General features: G+C 41.6%; 1 long non-coding RNA gene across 1 annotated transcript; it reads right to left on the bottom strand.

Annotated features, from left to right (window-relative positions):
• Positions 1–16,143: 16,143 nt before the first annotated feature.
• Positions 16,144–18,875, bottom strand: LOC115063149. The gene is made up of 2 exons (XR_003843039.1): positions 18,231–18,875; positions 16,144–18,100 (listed from the first exon to the last, which is right to left on the bottom strand). It is a non-coding gene; the product is annotated as an uncharacterized LOC115063149 (long non-coding RNA).
• Positions 18,876–21,734: the final 2,859 nt, after the last annotated feature.

The raw sequence follows: 21,734 nt of genomic DNA, 5'->3' as shown, positions 1-21,734 counted from the left end.
CATGTGAGCTTGTGTGCATAAGTGTGCATGTGTGTGCATGTTACTTTTTGTGTTTATGTATGCATGTGCATGCATATTAGTTTGTGTACATCTGCGTGCATGTTACTTTTGTGTATAAATTTGCATGTGAGCATGGGTGTAGAGGAGAGAGGTCAGCCTCAGGTGTTACTCCTCAGATGCCAGCCACCTTTTCACGGTCTGGGGCAGAGTATCTCAATTTAAGTAGGCTAGCTAGCCAGAGTGCCAGGGATCATCTGTCTCTACCTCCCTGGTACTGACACTACAAGTGTGTGCCACCTGCCATGCTTTTTCATGAGATATGTGGGGATCTGAACTCAGGTCCTCATGTTTATTAAATAAGAACTGACTGAGCCACTTTTCTAGTTCCTAATCTACCAGGGATTAGTAACCAAACAATATTATTCCCTGCTTTCCCCAACCTAGGCTCTGACCTTTGTTCCTCCTGCCTCTGCCTCCTGACAAGCGAGTTGTACACTTGTGGATTGTCATGCCTTGCTTAGTATTTTGAAGTTCTGTTTTCTAAGTCCTATTCAAACTTCCCACAAGGGTGTTTCATATTAAAATTCAGCTGCAAAAGGAAAAGAACTGTAGTAAGATGTGTGTGGCTGAGGACAGTGGCGGTGCTGTGTTTTTCCTCCATCCTACGTCTTTCCCAACAATTCTGTGCTGGATGTAAGATGCAGGCAGGCATTCATTGTGATTGCATGCTCTGGCAACATGCATGTAAAGAAGTACCAGGCCTTCTGAAGTAGAGGGAAGCTGGAACCACTGTGGAGATCTTCCAGCAGCTGCTTATGGAAGGCATGTGCTACACCGAAGGAATATGATATTTATAAGACCATATATTGCTTCAAGAGTAACTTCAATTGCAAATTTTAACGATTGTCACCTAACAGATACAGAAACTGTGCACAATCAGGTCGTTTCCAGGATTGGCTTGGGTGCTCCCTGGTCTCCAGAGCCCCTTTATGTGTACTGTGTTTGTTAGTAGATAATTTCCCATCCACTCATTGTCTCCATTATCACAACATGGCTGCTGTTACTCCAAATGACGTCAAGGTAGAAAGTGGGCAACAGAATGCTGGTAAAAACAATCTTTCTTATGACGGTACTCTCTTTTTATCAGTGAAGGAAACAATTTTATCCAAAGTTTCCTATTAGACTTCACATCACCTTGGTTATAATTGTGTCACACCATGACGTAGACCTTCGAAGAAGTAAGGGAAGGAAACAAGTGCCCCACTTCTTCTTAGCTTCAGGGAGAGCTGAGCAGGAAGATACAATGGCTGGCTTAGCCAACCACTAGTTTCTGCTACAGAGTATAACAGCGTGACAAGTTGGAAGCATCTTCAACCATATAACTAATGTAACTGTGAGAACAGGGACCACCTACTCAATGCCATGGACCCAGCTAGTTTTGTGTTGTTAATCATGTAGAAGCAGGAAACTAGGAGACTGAGCAATACATACCTATCATTCAGGTTTGAAACTCTAACCAAGGATGTTAATAGGTTAAAATCTGGAGGGCTTACATGTTTCCTCCCACAGGAGTTAGAATAAGATGTGATTTTAAAAAATTGTTAATATGGGATTGGATAACATATTCTACTGCTCGCTTCTAGGAGATTCCTTTAAACTAGTCAGCACTTGGCCTGAATTAACTTTCAAAGCTTCATCTTAGTTATGATTTACTAGCTACAGAAATCTCACTGCAGTTGGTGAATTTCACAATAGGGCTCCTCAGTAGGAGCTCCTCAATAGGGATGATCAAGAGTTTCAAGTCTGTAAGAGAAGTGCTCTGTGGCTAGCACACAGCCATGTGCCGTGGTTCCAAGACTGATGGAGGGCTTTTGCTTTGCTGCTGGAACCTGGATGCGGGAGGGTAGAAGATTACTATGGAGAAGTGATGGAAGTAGGATCAGCTCCTCAGAGGTACCATATGGTGGCCAAGAGGTCCTCTGATGTCTTTTCTCAGATGTTTTTGATGTCGCTGTTGTAATGGTTAACATAGGTTTGGTTAATTTGCAAAAGGGAAATTATAAATGCCTTTTTTAAAAAAAATAGTGAAACATAGTGATTCATGATACCTGTTTTCCCTTCCATGAACACACTGTGTGACTGGGAAAACACAACTACCTTATGTCTCCTGGGGTTTAAGATGAAGCTCTTATACTTCATGAAAGCAGTTGTGTTCTCAGCTGCCCTCCCCGAGCCCATCATAGGCAAGGTGAACATTTTATGAGAGGTTAGGTAAGGTTCTGAACACTGAGTGGGGCTCTCCCAGCTTGTCACTTTTGTGTTTATCTGCTAAGATATGAATGTGCATGAGGAAAGGCTTTGATCTTAGAATTGCTTGCACCGTGACTTCTTATCTGGAAACAAGCTTGAATCATGAGGAGCCCTGTCTGAAGGAAAAAAAAAAATATTTATGAAAATAACTACGTTGTTTGGCCAAGGAGGCTGAAGGCTCTCATCACAGAACTGGCAAGGAGAATTTGCTTTAGGAGGCAGAGAAGATAACTCACATGCAGGGAGTTAATTACTGGAAGAGATATTTCCATCTGTCTAGGATACATGGGGATCATTTGTTTAGTTTTTCTTTTTTTTTTTTTTTTTAATTTGGAATACTTTCCTGCTTTCTGATTTATTATTTAATCGGTAAGGAACATCTTAGCTATCACAATGAAATCTTATTTAATTTTGTGTCTAATGACCAGACATATTGAAATTTGTGAGTACATCTGAGGAAGTTTGGGGAAAAAAAGTTATTCCACCTCTTTACAGGTAATGATGATGTGTTGAATCACTGGGCTTTTGGGCGTCATCTGGGTGCTTCTGTGCTCCTCCATGGCTTCCTGTCATATGAATGACCCAGGGGAAACCTCACTTTTAGAGGCATGGTGCTGTAAGACACATGCTGGGAAAGAAAGTTCTTTGTGGGGAAAACACTGCTTCTCTGTCGCATTCACACACTTAGTACCCAGCTGGGAAGGGAGAGCCTCTGGCAATCAATGGGGCAGTTGATTCCTGCCCAGATCCACTGGAAAAGAGGAAGTGGGTCCTTTCTAACATTTGACACACAAAAGCACATTGCTTCCTAGTAGATATTCCACAGAAAAAGCAAAATCCAAACAAACAGCAGCATTTTTCTCTAGCCTACATACAGTGCAAGTGAGATGCCAACTATGCAAATGGTGGGAGGAAACAAAGGGTTTCTTACTGCCCCGTCAGTGGCCACTGTCCACAATATGAGCACGGAGCTCAGAAGGACTGGTCCACATCCACTGCTGCATCTTCCTGGCCTCTGGAATTTAGACTTCAGTCCAGGACTGCTGTTGCTGCTATCGCTGTGTTGCCTGGGGTGGAGATGTTGAACCTAGGGCTCTTCTTGTGCTAGGCAAACACTCATCCCCTAAGTCTGAGCTTTTCTTGGTGTTTGCTGTATGTGGTGTTTTAAGGTTTTCATTGCTGTGAAGAGACACCATGACCAAGGCAACTCTTATAAAGGAAAACATTTAATTGGGGCTAGTTTGCAGGTTCTGAGGTTTAGTTTATTATCATCATCGTGAGAAGCATAGTAGTATACAGGCAGGAATTGTATTAGAGGAGCTGAGAGTTCCAAAGGCAAACAGAAGATTATCTTCCAGGCAGCTAGGAGAAAGGTCTCAAAACCCACCCTCACAGTGGCATGCTATTTCCAAGACCACACCCACTCCAACAAGGTCACCCCTCCTAATTGTGCCACTCCCTGGGCCAAGCATATTCAAACCACCACATTCCACTCCCTGCCACTCATAGACTTGTTCAAACATGTAAGTTTATGGGGGCCATATCTACAAAATACATTAATCCGACTTCAAAAGTCTATAACAGTTTCAACAATGTTAAAAGTCCAATGTTCAAAGTCTCTTATGCGATTCATCCAACCACTTAACTGTAATCCTCTAAAAATCAAAATTGAAAAGATCATATACCTCCAACATCAAAGGATATATATGACCATTCTGAAACATCATAGTAAGGTAATACTGGACTAAACAAGACCAAAAACCAATGGGACAAACTCCAAACTCCGTATATCCATGTCTGTTTTCCGATTCCTTTCCTCCTTTATTGACTGCAGCACAATTCTCTTTGGCTGTTTCCACTCCCTGTTAGCAGCTTTCCTCAGCAGGTATCCCAGGGCTCTGGCATAATAAACCTTTTGGAGTCTCTAAAGCAACTTCAATGTTACAGCTTCTTGTTACAATTTCTGAGATTCCCACATGATCTTCTGGACTCCTCCAAAGGACTTGGGTCATTTCTCCAGCTATGCCCTCTGTAGTACTCTAGGCTCTGGTTGATTCCACTCCACTCCTGCTAATGTTCTTGATGGTCATCTCACAGTACTGGAATCTCCAATTTGCTAGGGTCTTCCACTGCAACCAAGCCTTACCAATAGCCTCTCATAGGCTCCCTTCATTGTAGCAAGCTTCAGCTTCTTTGCATGCCCCCTTCAGTCCTGGGCCATCAACTGCAACTGAGGCTGTACCTTCACCAATGGCGGCTTTCCATGGCCTCTTCAGTGCCAAGCCTCAGCTACTCTCCCTTCATACCTTCAAACTCAGTACTGCCTGGTACCACGAGGTACAACTTTGGCTATCTCTGGAACACAGCTTCTTTGTGTGTTCAGAAAACTCTTTGCATAAGATTTCACTTCAGTGATGCTGGTCTCTTCTTAATCACCACTAATTTTTTAGCTCCAGCTAAAAAATTGTTCCTGCATCAATGGCCCCAGTAGTCCCTTCTATTCTTGATTTTAAAGCCAGGGTCACATTGCTGGAGCTGCTGAGTTCTGCTGCTTGCTGGGGCTGGATCATGGCCCCCTTGTTCTATTAGATTATCACCAGCTTTCTATTTTCCAACTCCTTCACTGCCTATGACTGTCCTGAAACTTGCTCTGTAGATTGACCTTGAACTCAGAGATCTACATGGCTCTGTCTCCTGAATGCTGGGATTAAAAGCATCTCTCGCCATGCCTAGATTTAAGTATTTCTTCACCTAGAATTTGCTCTGTCCCAGGCTAGTCTTGAACTCAGAGATCTGCTTTGCCTTAGTCTCCTGGGATTAAAGGTACGTACCACCATGTCTGGGCCTAAGCTTTTCATGGCCCCTATTCCTCACGATCCAGAACAAAAGCCGATGTCTTCTACTTTCAAGACCTGAATCACAGGTGTGTCCTCTAGTTCTGGACTGTAGGACTGTAGTTCATTCCAGACTTAAAAAAAAAAAAAATAAGAAAGAAAACAACAACCAGGTAATAATAATATCTAGATATATCTATTCCTTGTTCAATGACAAATGCATAAACAATTAGATTAGCTGGGTGGGATCTTGTCCCAAGTCCCCATTCCATTAATATGTTTATCTTCTCAAACACCCTTTTATTCTTTGAACCATACAATTTGCACTTTTCCTTTCTAAGCTTGCTATACTTGATCAAAATGTTCATAGTGAGACTAAACCAGAGAACAAAGACTTTGATGGGTTTTTTTTTTTTTGAGACTTCCTTTGTCAGTACAATTAATATAAATCTCTTTACCTTAGTCTCATGTAGACTCTTCAGACAAGAGCAAAAATGCAGCAACAACGTTCTTCACCAAAATACTACAAAAGCAGTCTCTAGGCTACATACTGAGGTTCTTCTCCACTGAAACCATTTGGGCTACGTCTGCACAATTCAAATTACCCTCAGCACCAATTTCTTCCATATTCCAACTAGGATAGCCCATTAATTGCCACTTAAACATTCCACCAGTTCCCAAATCCAAAGACCCTCAGTCCACATCTTCCAAACAAAAACATGGTCAGGACTATTATAGCAATCAATACTCTAGTCCCTGGTACCAACTTCTGTCTTAACTAGGCTTTTCATTGCTATGAAGAAACACCCATGACCAAGGCAACTCTTATTTAATTGGGGCTGGCTTACAGGTTCAGAGGTTCAGTCCATTATCAAGGTGAGAAGCATGGCAGTGTCCAGGCAGGCATGGTGCTGGAGCAGCTGAGAGTTCTACATCTTGTTCTGAAGGCTGCCAGGAGACGACCCTTTCTGACAGCTAAGAGGAGCATCTCAAAGCCTACCCCAACAGCGACACACTTCCTCCAACAAGGTCACACATACTCCAACAAGGCTGCCCCTCCTAATCCACCACACCAAATATATTTAAATCACTACATGGTGTATATACATATATGTGTGAGTGCACATGTGTGGGGGTGCCTGTGCAGATGTGTGCATTCAGTGACTTGAAGCTTTATTGCTCTCTACTTTATTCACTGAGGCAGGGTCTCTCAATTGAACTTGAGGCTCATGATAAAGCTACTCTTGCTAGCTAGCTTGCTCCAAGGATCCCCTTCTGAGTGCTGAACTTCTAAGCAGGGTTCCACACCCACCCAGCACTTATGTGGGTGCTAACAGTATACACATTTCAGTCCCCATGCTTGCTCATCAAGTGCTTTATGCACTGAGTCATCTACTCAGGCTCCTCACCTGTCTGAATTTTATCTTCTATATCTTCATTGCTCTTATTTTATGCATGTACATGTGTGGGTGAATGGGTGGATGCACATTCATGTGGAGGCTAGACATCAACATCAATTTTCTTCTTCAATTGCTTCTCCACTTTATTTTTGAAGAGTCTCTCATTGAATCTGGAGCTCACCAATTGGTTAGACTGGCCTGCCAGCAAGCCCCAGGCATCTGTCTGTCTCCAGATCCTCAGAGCTGGGATTCCAAACCCAGCCCCAAACCACCAAGCTCAGCATTTTAGATAGCATTTGGAAGACAGAAACTCAGGTTCTCATCCTTGGATGGCAAACATTTTACCAACTGTGCCACATCCTAAGCTCCTGGGCCACGTCACAGCAAGATGGGATTGCTCTTCTATAAAGAAATATAGTGTTCTTCATCTAGACAATGTAACTTTGTGTCAATTTTTCTAAGGCTTGTTTTTGTCTATATTCTGGTTTAGGTGCAAGCGAGATCAGGGTTGGCTAACCAGATCCTCCTGCAGCCTAGTTCGAAGCCATGCAGCTTCAGACATAGGTCCTCTGTCTTCCCATCACACCAACCCCTTGACCAAGGACCTTCTTAGAGTTAGGTTACATAATAACATCTTCACTTCTTTGTTAGACAGGGATATTGATCACCGACTTTTGTGTCTCTTCTGCTCTAAGGACCTTATCAAGCACTCTCTCCGAAAGAAACAGAGGATATTTGTTGACCATGTAAACCCCTATAGAGGACTATTTAGGGCACTGCTGAAGGGGAAAAGGATTGGCTTTGCTGGAGCCATATAAAGGAGAGAAAACTTGATCCTACCTGCTACAGTGAAGTGCCAGGAGGAAGACTGTTTAGAAAACTGGAGGTAGAGAACATGAGATAAAAAAATCGGGGTGTGGGGGATGGAAATAGATGTGTAGCTTTGTCTTTGGCACTGAGCTCATTGAAGTTGTATGTGACCATCAAGCAATCAAAAGCTATAGGATTTCAAACGGCTTGGACTTCCTTGTCTACTATGGCAGTCAGTAGCCAGATGTTATTTAAACATATTAAGTAAAATGAGATGAAGTGAAAAATCTAGCCTGTGAGATCTACTAAGTGCCACATGTCAAGTACTTAGTAGCCACCGGGGACTAAGGACAGTTCAGAAGAGCAGCACAAACAGACATTTCCGCATTCTCAGAATAAATCTGGGACAGCACTACTCCTCTGTTTGTTTTTGATTCTAGAAGCATTAACTGACCATTAATTAACTGACTAAGCATTATCTTTGTGCTTGGCACTGCGCAGAGGAGGGTTTCACAGCATAAGCAGGACAGTCCGGGCACTCACAGCATGACTGTGGGCAAGCCACTTACCCACTCTGGAATATACTCTTATCAGCTCTTAAATCAGGAGAAATTTATGCAGTCTAGGGAGTTGTTACAGATTAAATGGATGTGTTTGTCTAATGTGCCTGTTTACATAGTTACATGTTTATGAATATATTCATGTGAATATATTTTATGCATTCATGTGTGTACACACATAGATATTCATATGAGCCTTAGCACAGTTTCTGAATGGATTCACTGAGGGCAGAATGTCTTATCACTTGTTGATGTTTATTACGGAGAAATATTGAAAACCACTGTGGCTCCTACTGCTCTGTTTATCATCCAGAGAGTACTGCATAAACCCAATCATTAAACAAATTGATAATTGTATATTAGGGCATGCATGGAGAACATGATTGGAATTGTAGTGTTCAGGAGGCTTAGACAGAGGAATAGCCATGTATCCGAGGCAATCTTAGACTACCTAAGTTTTAGGTCAGCCTGAGCCATTTGGTAAAACTATGTTTAAAAAAAAAAAACTGGCCATGATAAACTATGTTCATAAATGTAGAGGAAATGAATGGACTGAATGAGAGAGTGCTATAGGAACAGCTTGAAGGAGGTAGCATTTGTACTGAGACAAGAGGACGAGAGATGCTAGCGCTGCCGAGGAGGGAGGGATGGGAAGAGTCCTGAGCAGAGGAACAGTGTTTACTGCAGATATGTTGCAGCCATAAGACAGGAACAGTGTGGAGTAGTTTGCTAGGAAGGAAGGCAATGCTAGAAATCGCGCACCAGAGAAATGTGTCTAAATGTTCCCCTCTCAGGCTATGTGAGACCCACACTGAAGGAGAAGCAGGAACGAGTATGGAGAACTACACTGCAGGAGAAGGAATAATTCAGACTCAGTTAGTAACACAGAAATGGAAAGAAGAGAGCAACTTCTGGGTGTGTCAGACATAAAGAGCCAAAGAGACTTGTGGGAGAGTTGGGGAAGGGCATTCAGGTGAAAGGTGACTAGATGAACTGGGCCAGTAGAATTTTCATCTCTTGAAGTAAGACTTGGAGAGAATGTGCAGAAGCTTGTTTAACTTCATGAGACCCCCATTTGTGGATCTTTGGTTTTACTTCCTGTGCTGTGGGAGTCCTATTCAGAAAGTCCACGCGTGCCTCTGTGAGTTGAAGCATCTCCTTATTGTATGCTCTGGCAGGTTCAGAGCACCAGGTCTTACTTTGAGATCTTTGAATAGAAGTTGAGTTCTGCAGGGTGAGAGATAAGGATTCAGTGTAATTTTTCTGTATATTGAAATCCAGCTTTCTGAGCATTAATGTTGAATATGGTATCTTTTCTTCAACGTGTATTTTGGCATCTTTGTCAAGAATCAAGTAGTTGCATTTGTGTGGACTAATATCTGGGTTCTCTATTCTATTCCACTGATCTATGTTTCTATTTTTGTCTTTTTGCTTGTCTTTTTGTTTGGTGTGTGTGTGTGTGTGAGTGTGTGTGTGTGAGTGTGTGAGTGTGTGTGAGAGTGTTGTGAGTATGTGTGTGAGTGAGTGTGTGAGTGTGTGTGTGAGAGTGTTGTGTATGTGTGTGTGAGTGTGAGTATGTGTGTGTGTGTGTGTGTGTGTGTGTGTGTGTGTGTGATGTTCTTCTTAATACTGTGTTTTTCCTCCCACAGTGTTCTTTTTGTTTGAAGTTGCTTTGGCTGCCCTTTGCTTTTGAGCTGTCACATAAACTTCAAGATTGTTTTTCTTTGTTTGTGAAGAATGGCTCCAGAATTTTAACTGGGATTATGATGAATCTTCAGATTGTTTTTAGTAGGATGGCCACTTCCACAATACTAATTCTTCTAACCAATGAGCCACCTTCTAGTGTCTTCTTCAATTTCTTTCTTTAGGGACTTAATGTTTTCATTGCAGAGGTTGTTCATTTTCTCAGCTATGTTTATTCCTCAGAGTTATTTTTCTTTGTCTTATGGATGGTATGGCTACTGTAAATGAGATTGTTTTCCTGATATGTTTTCCAGTGTGCTTGTCACTGGTGCATAATAAGTAATTTGTTGTGTGTTAATTTTGAAAGAAAAAAAGCTGGGGGAGCTATTGAAAGAGAGTTTGAATAGAAGTACCCAGCACGGTGGGCAGCTGCTCCCAGAGGACATGGATTATTAATGAAAATCTTAGTGCTAGACACAGGATACCTCTCTATAGGTCAGAAAGGCCCCTGAAGCACCTCCAACAATACAGGATCTTGCCATTGTTCCTGGCTGCAGATGACACTAAATGGTAAGAGCCTATTGCTGAAGACACCACTCACTTTGGATGCAGGACATAAGGAGGCCTATTTTAAATTAACCAGAAAATATGCACCCTACTTCCCAGTGTACATCACTTCATAAGGTGCAGTGCAGGCTGCCAGGATAGAAGTCATGAGTGGTCTCACACACAGCTCTTGACCATTCCATACATACATACATGCAGTATCAACTTGCTGGCAAGATGTGTCAGCTGGTGTAAGAGTGGCATGGTGGGTAAAGGGTTAAGTATCTGCTTTTTCTTGGTCATGAGGAGGGATTTCATACCCAGTACTATAAACATGGTCAAAAGCCCATGAATGGGAAGATCATAGACCCTGAAGGGAACACACTGTTGTTTTGTTAAATGATCATGCTGTGAAACTGCCTTCAAAGTATTTGTGTTAATATGTATAGATTTGTGCTGCTCTCAATTTTGATCATAAAAGCTTCTGTTTGCAGTGAGTAGTGGTTAATAGTAGTTAAAATGTCTGTTATAAATACCTCTAAGCACTCAGTTACAAATGAGTCAATCATAAATCACCCAAAGCTCTAGGAACTTCACTGAAGGAGGAGAAGGAGGAGAAGGGGGAAGATGAAGAATAGGAGGGGGACGAGGAAGGAGGAGGAGGAGGGGGAAGAGGGGGAGGAGAAGAAGGAGGAGGAGGGGAGAGAGGAGGAGGAGGGGGAAGATGAAGAATAGGAAGGGGAGGAGGAGGGAGAAGAAGAGGAGGAGGAAGAGGAGGAGAAGGAGAAGGAGGAGGAGGAGGAGGGGAGAGAGGAGTAAGCGGATAGAGCTAGTAAATGTTCTCTTTTGATATGACCATCAAGTCAAAGCAGCTGTGAATGCTTGCATAAGACCTGAACATGATCAAGCCAGTTCAACTTCCAGCCTGGTTGGGGGAGGGGCTGCTGAGGCCCCACCCATATCAGAGGAGCTCTTGGCACTCTATAGCTACCGTAGGAAGGAGAGTCGCTCTGGATATATGGCTACTGGCAGGTTGTTTGTGCCCCGGTGAATAGACACACACATTCATATGGGCACTAGACTTAGGGGATCATTAACTAAAGAAAAAAAAGTTTGAAAAGGACATGAAGTTGGGAGAGAAAGGGGATGGAAAGGACTGGGGGGAGTTAAAGAGAGGTAGTGGTGGATGTATATGGTTCATGTACTTTGTATCAATATATGAAGCTTTCAAAGAATAAAAAATATGTTTTTAAACATCAAAAACAGAATATGACCCAGCATTTTCTCCCCTATTTCTACATCCAAGGGAAATGAAAACATTTGCTTGCATAGAAATTTATACAAGAACACTTATGACAGCAGTTACTAATCATAGCTCAGAGGCAAAAAGACCAATGCTTGCATCTATCAACAAGTAAACAGATAAGCACATTTTGCTATGTACACAAAGTGAAATATTATATAACCACAAAAAGGGATGAATACTTATGGATGAAACTTGAAAATACTCTAGCGAAAAACAGACATAAATCATGCAATGCATGAATTTTTATTTACATAGAAGAGATTATTATTATTGTCTAGAAGAGATACATCATTGAGGCTGAAAGACTGTGTTTGCAAAGGGAAGAGGCAGAGGGTGTGTGAAATATCCCTGAGGCCATAAGAAACTCAAACCAAACAAACTAAAGAATGTGAGGGTTGTACAACATGATGAGTACAAAAAAAGCCATGGAATTCTCCACTTTAATAAGTTTAGCATTATGCGAATTTCACCTCAGTTAAAGAATGATAAAGATGGGGCTGGTGAGATGGCTCAGCCGGTAAGAGCATCTGACTGCTCTTCCAAAGGTGCAGAGTTCAAATCCCAGCAACCACATGGTGGCTCACAACCATCCTTAACAAGATCTGACTCCCTCTTCTGGAGTGTCTGAAGACAGCTACAGTGTACTTACATATAATAAATAAATCTTTAAAAAAAAAAGAATGATAAAGACAACCATATTGGGTATGTACTCTTGGTAAGAACAGCATAATAAAACAATGCATATGTACACATGCTATTGGGTTTACAGGATACTGAAATGTCATACATTTGAAAAGAGGAGCATAAAGAACATGAATAAAAATGACACAAGTCTCAGGTTAAGTAAAGATACCAGACTGAAATCTTCAGGAGGGACTGGGGCAAATCACACTCGGTGAATGGGAAGATCAAGCTAATACCTTGAAAACATGTACTTATGTGAGTCAAGATCCTATATAATATGTACAATATGTAAAGTAATAACTAGAATTCATGTGAGGTTTGTAACATATAGATGGCAATAGATAAAGGATTAAGATTACAAAATATGGAGAGCACCAGGTAATGTCAGGGGTGTCTTGGGGGAAGTCCCCAAACACAATAGGTCATTGGCATTTCCCTTTGCTGTCTACTGGAACTTGATACCAAGAGCTTATTGCTGAAGAAACCACATTATTTGGTCACAGGACATGGAAAAATGAAGTTGGTATTAATCAGAAAGCTTTCTCTCTCTGCTGCTGCAGAGATCTCTCCTGGAAGGAGCTATGCACTGCAGGCTGCTAGAACAATAGTCTTACTCAACTCTAAACTACTATAGCAACAGCAGTGTGACAAGCTATGTTGATGGGCACAATAGTGACACAAATATCATGGCATCAACCAACTGCTTTCTGATTGGATTTAAGGACTGCCTTAAAAGAGGAAATACAGGTCTGATATTACACATCTGACCAGAACCCATGGTTGAGGATCTCACAAGCTCCAAGGATGAACTTATTATTTTTCTAAACGGACTCTGTAGTGAACTGACTTTTCTATATCCCTTGATTAGTTCAGCTACTACATCCCATGGGAGAAGTTTCTATATGCAGTAAATGTCAATTAATACAGAAACTCACAATCAGTAAAAGTGTAGAGAACAAGAATCCGTGGCATGTCCAGTCATTAAGTGGGACACCGTATCACACCCATTCCTCCAAAGCTCAGGATCATTGTGGAAGTGAGAGCAGAAGGATTGTAAGGGCAAGAGGTTGGGGAGGACTGGGGGGGGGGAGGGGAAGCAATGCCTTCTGGATATAACAAGGCCAGTGCATTCACAAACTCTCAGCTGCTGTGGTTGTCTACACAAGTCCAGCACTAGACCAAGCCAGTCAACATTCCAGCACAGAGAGGAAGGGTGTCATAAGTTCCCACCCCTCCATGAGCAGCTATTGACAGTTGGTGGCTTCTGGGGAAGGAGGAGTCCCATATTCATTAAGGGTGTGGCCCCAGCTATATTAACCATGGACTAATGTAGGAGTCTACACCTATGAGTATATAGGCAGTATAAACTGGACTCTTATATTTTAAAAAAGAAAGACTTAAAGTTGAGAGGGGATGGAGAGTGAGAATAGATTCAGGAAGAGTTAGAGGAAGAAGTGGGAGTAAATATGATTTTTCAAATATTGTATTTATGTATAACATACCCAAAGATGTAATAAAAATATATTTTTAAAATCAAAGAAATGAAAATGCTATACTATACAATATTTAGTTCTTATAAAGGGAGGCAGCAAAAGAAGGATAAAAATCTATGAACAACATTTGAGGCATGGAAAGTCAAAAGCCAAGAGGCAGAAGTAAATTGAACCTCAATTATGAATAATTAGCTGATCTAGTCAAACGGCAGGAATTATCAGACTGTATTAAAACATGAAAGAAGCCCCAACTCTATGCTGCATAAAGAAAACACACTTTAGAGACAAAGGTTCTTGTAGACTGAAAGCAGGGAGAAGGGAAAAGATGAGCCCTGCAGACAGCAACCCTGAGAGGCTGAGTCAATATCAGACAAAAGGGACTTGGAAATAGGAGCAGGAGAAGGGGAAGACCACCCAGGAAGAAGACTGGGGTATCAAGGAGCAGAAAGTGTGTGGGGTGAGACTCTGGAAATTCTCAAGTTAAGAAGTACGACAAAGAGGAAAGGAAGGTTTTTGAAAAAAAAAACACAAAACAAAACAAAACCGTACTAGAGCATTTTTCTAGGCCATGGTAGAAAATGCACACATTAGAACCCTTTAGACTAAGAAGAGTGCAGGCAGTGAACCATCTGCTCCCCGGTCGGGCTGTGTTTGACAAATGATGAAATGATAGACAGTAACAGTGTCTTCCTAAGCCAGAGGAAAATAGAGCAGAGCTGAATCTAAACCCTTCTTCCTTTCTCTGCCTCTTTCTGTCTCATCTTCCCCTCCACCTCCTCACCCCCTGTACACCCCCCCCTTCCCTCTGTCCCCTGTTCCTACCTCTCCTCCTAGTTACCGGCATGCACATAGGTCTTTGTATTAGTCAAGGTTCCCTAAAAGTAACAACTTAGAGAATGAACCTCACTGTATATAGAAAGGGGATTTCTTAGACCAGCTTCCAGGCTGTGCTCCAGCTAGTCCAACAAGGGCTGCCTGTGAAGGAAAGGTCCAAGCATCCAGTAGTTGCTCAGTCCACAAGGCTTAATGCTTCATCTGCTCTTTAGTGTGTGCTGGAATCCTGAAGAAGCAGACTCTAATACCAGTGAAAGAATGAACTTGCTACTGAGGCAAGAGCAAGCAGTCAAAGCGCAAAAGCTCCTTTCTTCCATGTGGTTAGACGTGAATCTTCCCAACTCGAAAAAGATCAAGATTAGAAGTGGACCTTCCCACTTCAAAAAACCAGTGTTCCCCATTTGGAAGTCTGAGTTCATTCTAGTTGTAGTCAAGTTGACAAACAAGAACAGCCATCGCGGTCCATACCACTATGTTTCAGGCCTTGAGATTGGAGAGGCACAAGCTGCCTGGTGGATCCTGGTGAAACATTAAGATTCCGAATCAGTGGAAGAATTCCGGATGTTCTTCAGTTATCTATGCCTTTGTGGATGACTGGCTAGCTTTCCTGGATTTTAATTTCCTTATCTTTCAAAAGAGACGTCACACTCTTAGGGGAGATGTAACTTCTAAGGAATGAATGAGAAAAGCACCCTACTTTCAGGAGTTTATACATTGTATTGAAGACCATAGCCAGTCTATCAGGGACTTATAGCCCCAAGGAGATCCTAAGGACTTTTTAAAAGTAATGTCCCTTCAGTAAGAACTTGCTCCATAGGTAGAGAGAAGCAATTAGGGAGAGTCCAAAGCCTCTAGCACATTGTGTGTTAGATGCTAAAGACCCACTCTAAACCTAATAGTGACTTCAGATGTTAGGACCCATTAATGTTTGTGCGAAAGCAAATGTACAGGCATGCTCTTGCTATGGAAATGCCAATGATTCCTGACTGCCTGGACATTCCAAGTGCTGCTGTTGATGCATGACATCAGTGCCCTTGGGTGGCTTTTATTTGGAAAAGCCATTAACAAACAGATCCTTTCATTCTCAGAGGCCCATGAGAATTCAATAGAGATAAGCTGAGTTTATGGTTTATATCCTTCATAATGGTTTCCATGCTCCGTCATGGGCATTATCTGCAGTAAGAATCTGACCCCAGTGCTAGTCTACCACAGTAGAGGCAAATTCCTTTATTTAAGGAGGAGGAAGAAGAGGAGGAGGGAATAAAAAGGCTCTTATATACAGAATTGTCTCTAGTAATGGTAAAAAGTAATTGTTTAGAATAGTAAATCATTATCTCAGTAAATACAACCAGAGCCAGATCTTCTTGGAACATAAGCAGCGATAAGAAAAAAGATTAGACAGCTTGGAAAGCCTGCAATGGGTTAGTGGAGAGTGTAATTTGCAAATGCAGAGTGAATGGAACATGGGACAGTGTAAGGAGATTTATCAGTCCCTGCCCACTGTCATGCAAGCACGAGAGGGTGAGCTACACATTCTGTTATATGTAAACTCCAGCATGGTATGATGTTGAACTGGCCTCGAATTTCATGTCACACATCTCATTTTTGTTTTCAGTTCTTAGTATTTGGGCACAGTAAGAATTCTGATATTCAGTTGAAGGTGACCCTGAGGATTGTTGGCTATTTTTTTTTTTTTTTTTTTTTGTCAATAGAAGAAAGATTATAGTGCATATGCCCTGCTATTCTGCTGATTTGATATAGGGAGCATTCAGACAGTTTGGTGCTCATGAAAAGGACTAAGTCACTATCAACAATGCTCTTTGTAGGATGTTAACTAAATTAGACTATTAAAGCACACTGAGTGAGTCTATGCTCACACACATGCATGTTTATGTGAGTGCACATGAATGTACAGGTACCTGTGCATGTGTGGAAGCCAGAGATCATCCACAGGTATAAGTCTTCAGAAACCAATTACCTTGATTTGAGACATGACTCTTGGACCATTGATGCACCTAATAAATGAGACTGGATGACCAGCAAGCCCCAAAGGCCAGCTGTCTGTCCCTAGTCAACACTGGAATCACAAATGCATGCCACCATCATTCTTGACATTTTTAAGTAGGTTTTGGGAATCAAACTCAGGGCCTCATGCTTATGCTGCAAATACTTTGCCAACTAAACATCTCCCAGCCCCGTTATCCTCTATGAGTTTGGTGTTTATGATGTGGAAAGCAAGGAGCATCACAACTTCTCAGAAGCAATTATAAGGGTGGAGGGACGCTAGAGGGAAGGGGGAACTCTAAACTCTCATTGCTATAATCCATCACATCTTTACATAGTTCAAAAACATCTTTAGTTTTTTAATTAAACATAGATGGTGCTATTAAGAAAGAGAAAATTTGAGCTAGAGAGATGGCTCAGTGGCTAAGAACACTTGGTTGCTCTTCCAGAAGCCCTGGTTTCAACTCTCAGTCACCAGTGGCAACTCACAACTGTCTATAATTCCAGTTCCAGGGTTTCTGACACCCTCACACAGACCCACATTGAGGCAAATACCAATGTACACAAAATACAAATAATTTTTTTAAAACCGAAAGACAAAAATAAGCTTGTTGACATTTATAGTCAATTTTTTATCACCAAAAGTGTTTCCTTTGTATAGGCAACATATTAATATTACATCAAAGTATAACATCCATTCTTATTTCTGAAGACTATGAACCAGCTTGAGCATAACATATTTTTTCTGAGTATAAGTGAAGGGTAATAACACTGAATATAGAAACCACTCTTAAAACATAGCTTATTTTTACTGGAACCTAATCGTTTGCTTAAGTTTTTTTTTTTTTTTTTCATTGTAAAGATTTTATCCCTTAAAACTTCATTCATTGAGAGTCCCGTGTCATTATAAGCTGCTTGGATTCATGCTAAAGCTTTACTGTGGCGATACTTCTCAATCACAACAGCATTGCCTTAACCTATTCACATCGATGTGTCAATAGACCTGTGTCACATGACTTTTAACTCCCCAAATCCAAGAAACCACTGACTGCATCTATGCAACAAGACTATCTCTGTTTTGGGAGATTACAAGAAAAGCAGAAGCAAATCACCTTCCCAAATGCTTTCCTCCCCACTATCTAGTCAATCTTCCCTGAAACCTTACAACAGAGGCACCACCAATGTGGCTACTTAAAGGAGGAAGCAGGGGTTTACATGTGTGTGAAGAGGTAGTTTACAGAAAGGGCTACATCAGGAACCACTCACTGCCCATGTCAAACTGGGAGGAGCCCCACGTGTCTTCAGTGGATGGACATTTCCTTCTCAGTGTCAATGATCAGATCAATGGTGCTTCTTAAACTGTCCAGGAATCCAAAGCAGGATTGACAGGAAGCGACTTCCTTTTCTTTTCATTCAGTCAAATAGAATAACCATCGGCTTCCTGTAAGGCGGCAACATTAGTAAATAGCGCAAGAGCGTCCAATATTCCGGTTATCCTTCCTGGTTTGGAAAGCATCTTTGGATCTCAGTGTTATCTCTTCTAAACTGAAAGGAACACAATTCACTGGTATTTCTCTCATCTTGGAACATGGACTCCTTTGTGAATTTTCAGAAGTAAAGCTGTAGCTTCTCATCCCTGAAAAATACACAAAAATGAAAAACTTCCATTAATTATTCCCGTTCATAAACCTACTTTTGCCTGTTCAAGTGCGCGGGAACAGACCCAAGACCAGAAAGTTGCATGCCCATGTTCCTGTAACTCTGACCTTAGTTGCTCTTCAAATTCTTCACTGTCGCCTTTTTCCAAGAAGTGGCAGGTGTCCCACAGCTACCTGAAGAGATCACAGTCAGGTTCTGCTGTGGTGGGTTCGGTTTTCTTCACCCAGGAGAAATCTTCCCTGTTGGTTTTACTGTTGAGAAAGTCTCACAGAATATTGTTTCGCTGGTGCCTTCTGTGAAGTGGATAGCTTTCGAGTGGTCCTAGCCGTACCCGGAATACTCAATATTTCTCTGGCATTTTTATGATCAAACCCATTTCTCTCCTCAGTACTGAAAGCTCATGCATACACACAACATTTAAATCCATTTTTATCTTGACAGTTATGATCTACACATGACTTTCCTCAAGACAGATATTTCTACTCCACACTATTTATTTTTTTTTTTTTACGTCAGTTCTATTGGGAGGGAAGATGGACCAATGGGTAATAACGATTCTTTTTATAAGAATGGGAATCTGAGGCTAAATCCCTGGAATTCACATAAAAGGTAGGGTATAGCTACCTACGATTGCAAACCCCCCAGGCCTGGGCGAAGCCACGACAAGAGGATCTCTGGGGTTTGCTAGCCACCAGCCTAGCTCCGGCTCTGTTGAGAGACCCTGTCTTGAAGTAGTAAGATAGGGAGTGATAGCTTCCCCTGCCCTCTGCATATATATATATATATATATATATATATATATATATATATATATATATATATCATCCTGTGCACCAGTGTGCCCCTCCCAACCACTATAAAACTAAAAACTATTAGTACCACTGCTCAATCAAGTGGTTCCCCTTCAGAAATTACCATAGTTTTATCCATTTTTCGAAGCAGGGATCACTTCTCCCTGGATTCTCTTTTGATTGCTTACATTAAACTCCCCAACCACTTTTCTTCCTGATTCTTAAAGCTGGTGGGGCTTTGTCCATGTACGTGTTAGTGGTTGATTCTCTCCTTCCCTTTTCATGCAACCACCACTTAGTACTTCCAAACAGGTTCCTGGTGCATTATTGACTCCGTCCCACCTCTGGATGAGCCAGTTTAAATGAAGACTGGTTAAAAAGAATAAGAGAAAGAGAAAAAGAAAAGAAAGTACCATTCTTCAAAAGAGCCCAAATTATTGGACGTTTTAGTTATTGGCTATTAACAGTAAGCCCCCACACATGCTGAAAACATGGAGTCTGCCTTTTCTTCCACTGTAGAGAAAACATTAGACAAGTGCCTTTCAGAGAGATAGGAGTGTAGGACTCAGACCAAACCAACCAGGCTCTTTGTGTAAATGCACATTCCAGGAGCCTAAGACAGAGAGTATCTTCCATCTCGCTGCTCAGCCCTAAATGCCTCCTGGTTGTAATTAAGTACTTCAAAGTCTTCCACACACCCTTTTAGAAATGACTGCCCCAATACAAAATGATGTCCAATCAGATGTAAATCATCCCACAGCAGGGGGAGAGAGGCCAGGGAAGCAGTCCTAAGCAAGCATTTGGACTAATCAGAAAGTCTGGTCCCCTGATGAGGATTTTCGTTTCTTCTCATTTGTCATTCCAGCACGGAGGTCTCAAGTGGCCAATTTGCTCCCTATTGGTAATCAGCTAGTTATTTTTACTCTCCGTCCTCCCTCCGGGACTGTCAGACGACTCAGAGCAATTCATCGCCCATTTGGGCCAAACTCTTCTATGACGGGAAGTGAAGGAAGAAAGATATTCTTCTGCAAAAGATAAAATCAAGAATATTTCATCATTTATATTCAGTTTTTAAACAATGATTTCCCCGATGAGGTAAGTAAAATAATGACACAACTGGGTAGACGTGGGGGAGAAAAAGAGAGAAAGCTCCAGGCTATGTACATTATGCAATGGAAATGATCTCCGGCTGGGAAGTTTGTTACTCTGAGATGACTTGTTCTTAGACTGTCTTTACAACTCCCCAAAGAGCATCGTCTTACACTCATTACTTACTTTGGAGGAAGCCGCCTCTATGAAAATTATAAATGCAGAAAGGAACATATTAAGGCTGTAGGAGACATTAGTGGTTATCCTAAACCACGCCGCCCTGCCACCTGGGAGGAAGGTAGTCTTTGACGGTTATTTGGTCTGAAATAGGACAGCTACTATGTTACAGAACATCCCTCCTTCATTCATGCCCCCTACGCCCCCCCCCCAGGACTTCTCACTTACAGCATCTCACTTTAAAGCACTTCTTGCATTTCCTTTCTTCCTCCCCCCTAGCAGTTGCTGTCTGTCTCTACCCAAATCATTTCCAAACATGTTTTTAGGTGTTTCATTTCTCCGAGTTCACCTTGGGAGCCACGCAAAGGTTGACTCTGCCACTCACTGCAGCTAACTCTCTGATGTCAGTACATTGTCTAATGAGTGGGTGTCTGTGTTGATCTCTGCTCAGATTTCCCTCAGCTATCCTAAAATCCCAAATTGCAAAGCCTCAGGGCCAACTGTTCCCCACAGCCAGTGGTTCATATTCTCCAAGTCCAGGCTCAGCCTTGAGAGAGATGTTAGTATGACACAAATTGGCATTTTCTTGGCATTTCCTTTGCCCATAGCCAGCTCTTTATTCCTTGGAAGGAAGCTGAGAGTTGAACAGCCCTTCTAGCTGTTTCCTTAGAGACTGAATTTGGACATCAACACGATCTGAATCTTGAAATGTTTATCTTCCCCCACCAGCTTCACTTTCTTGAACCCTTTCCTGTGTCTTCACAGTTTATAAATGCCATCCTATGTAACTTTACTTTTAGGTGTGCCAATCTATAAGGAGAATGCAAAGAGACAGAGGAAGCACGGTTACACACCCATATCAAGTGTTCTACCTTTTCATCTGTTAATTCTCTCCATGCACAGCTATTTGCACACTGGGTGATATCACCCAACAGCTGTCTTGGTCTGGAAACTGAAATGCCTGTAGATTTCCAGTCTTTTGTCTTACCTACCCAACAATTTGTCTCCTTTCTAAAACACTAGATTAATAAAGGAATGTTTGGCTCCCTTTGCTGAGAACTGAGTCCTATAGCTTTAAAGAAACCATTTCACAACTTACCTAATGTTTTAGTATAATTGTCTAATTTAGTTTGTAATTGTCAAATTTAATTCTAAATTTCCTTTTAAGAATCATTAACTGTGATGTCTTATGGGTATAAGCTTTACAATTTAGTGAAAAAGAAAAACAGATTTTTATAAAAGTTTGTTTTTCAATCTGCAGTTTGGAGAGAGGTTGTGTGTGTATGAGTGTGTGTGTGTGTGTGTGTGTGTGTGTGTGTGTGATGTATGTGTGTGTATGTATGTGTGTGTATATGTGTGTGGGGTGTATATATGTATATGTATGTATGTGTGAGTGCGTGTATGTGTGTGTGGATGTGTGGGTATATATGTGTATGGATGGGTGTGTATGAGTGGGAGGAGTGTGCATGTGTGTATATTGCTGTATGTGTGTGTATGTGTGTGTTGGTGTATGTATATGTATTGTATGTGTGTTGTGTTTGTGTGTGCGTGTGT

This window comes from Mus pahari, chromosome 2, assembly GCF_900095145.1.
Source record: "Mus pahari chromosome 2, PAHARI_EIJ_v1.1, whole genome shotgun sequence".
Lineage (NCBI taxonomy): Eukaryota > Metazoa > Chordata > Mammalia > Rodentia > Muridae > Mus > Mus pahari.
The sequence above is the reverse complement of the archived record's forward strand: the minus strand, read 5'-3'. Positions and strand labels throughout refer to the sequence as shown.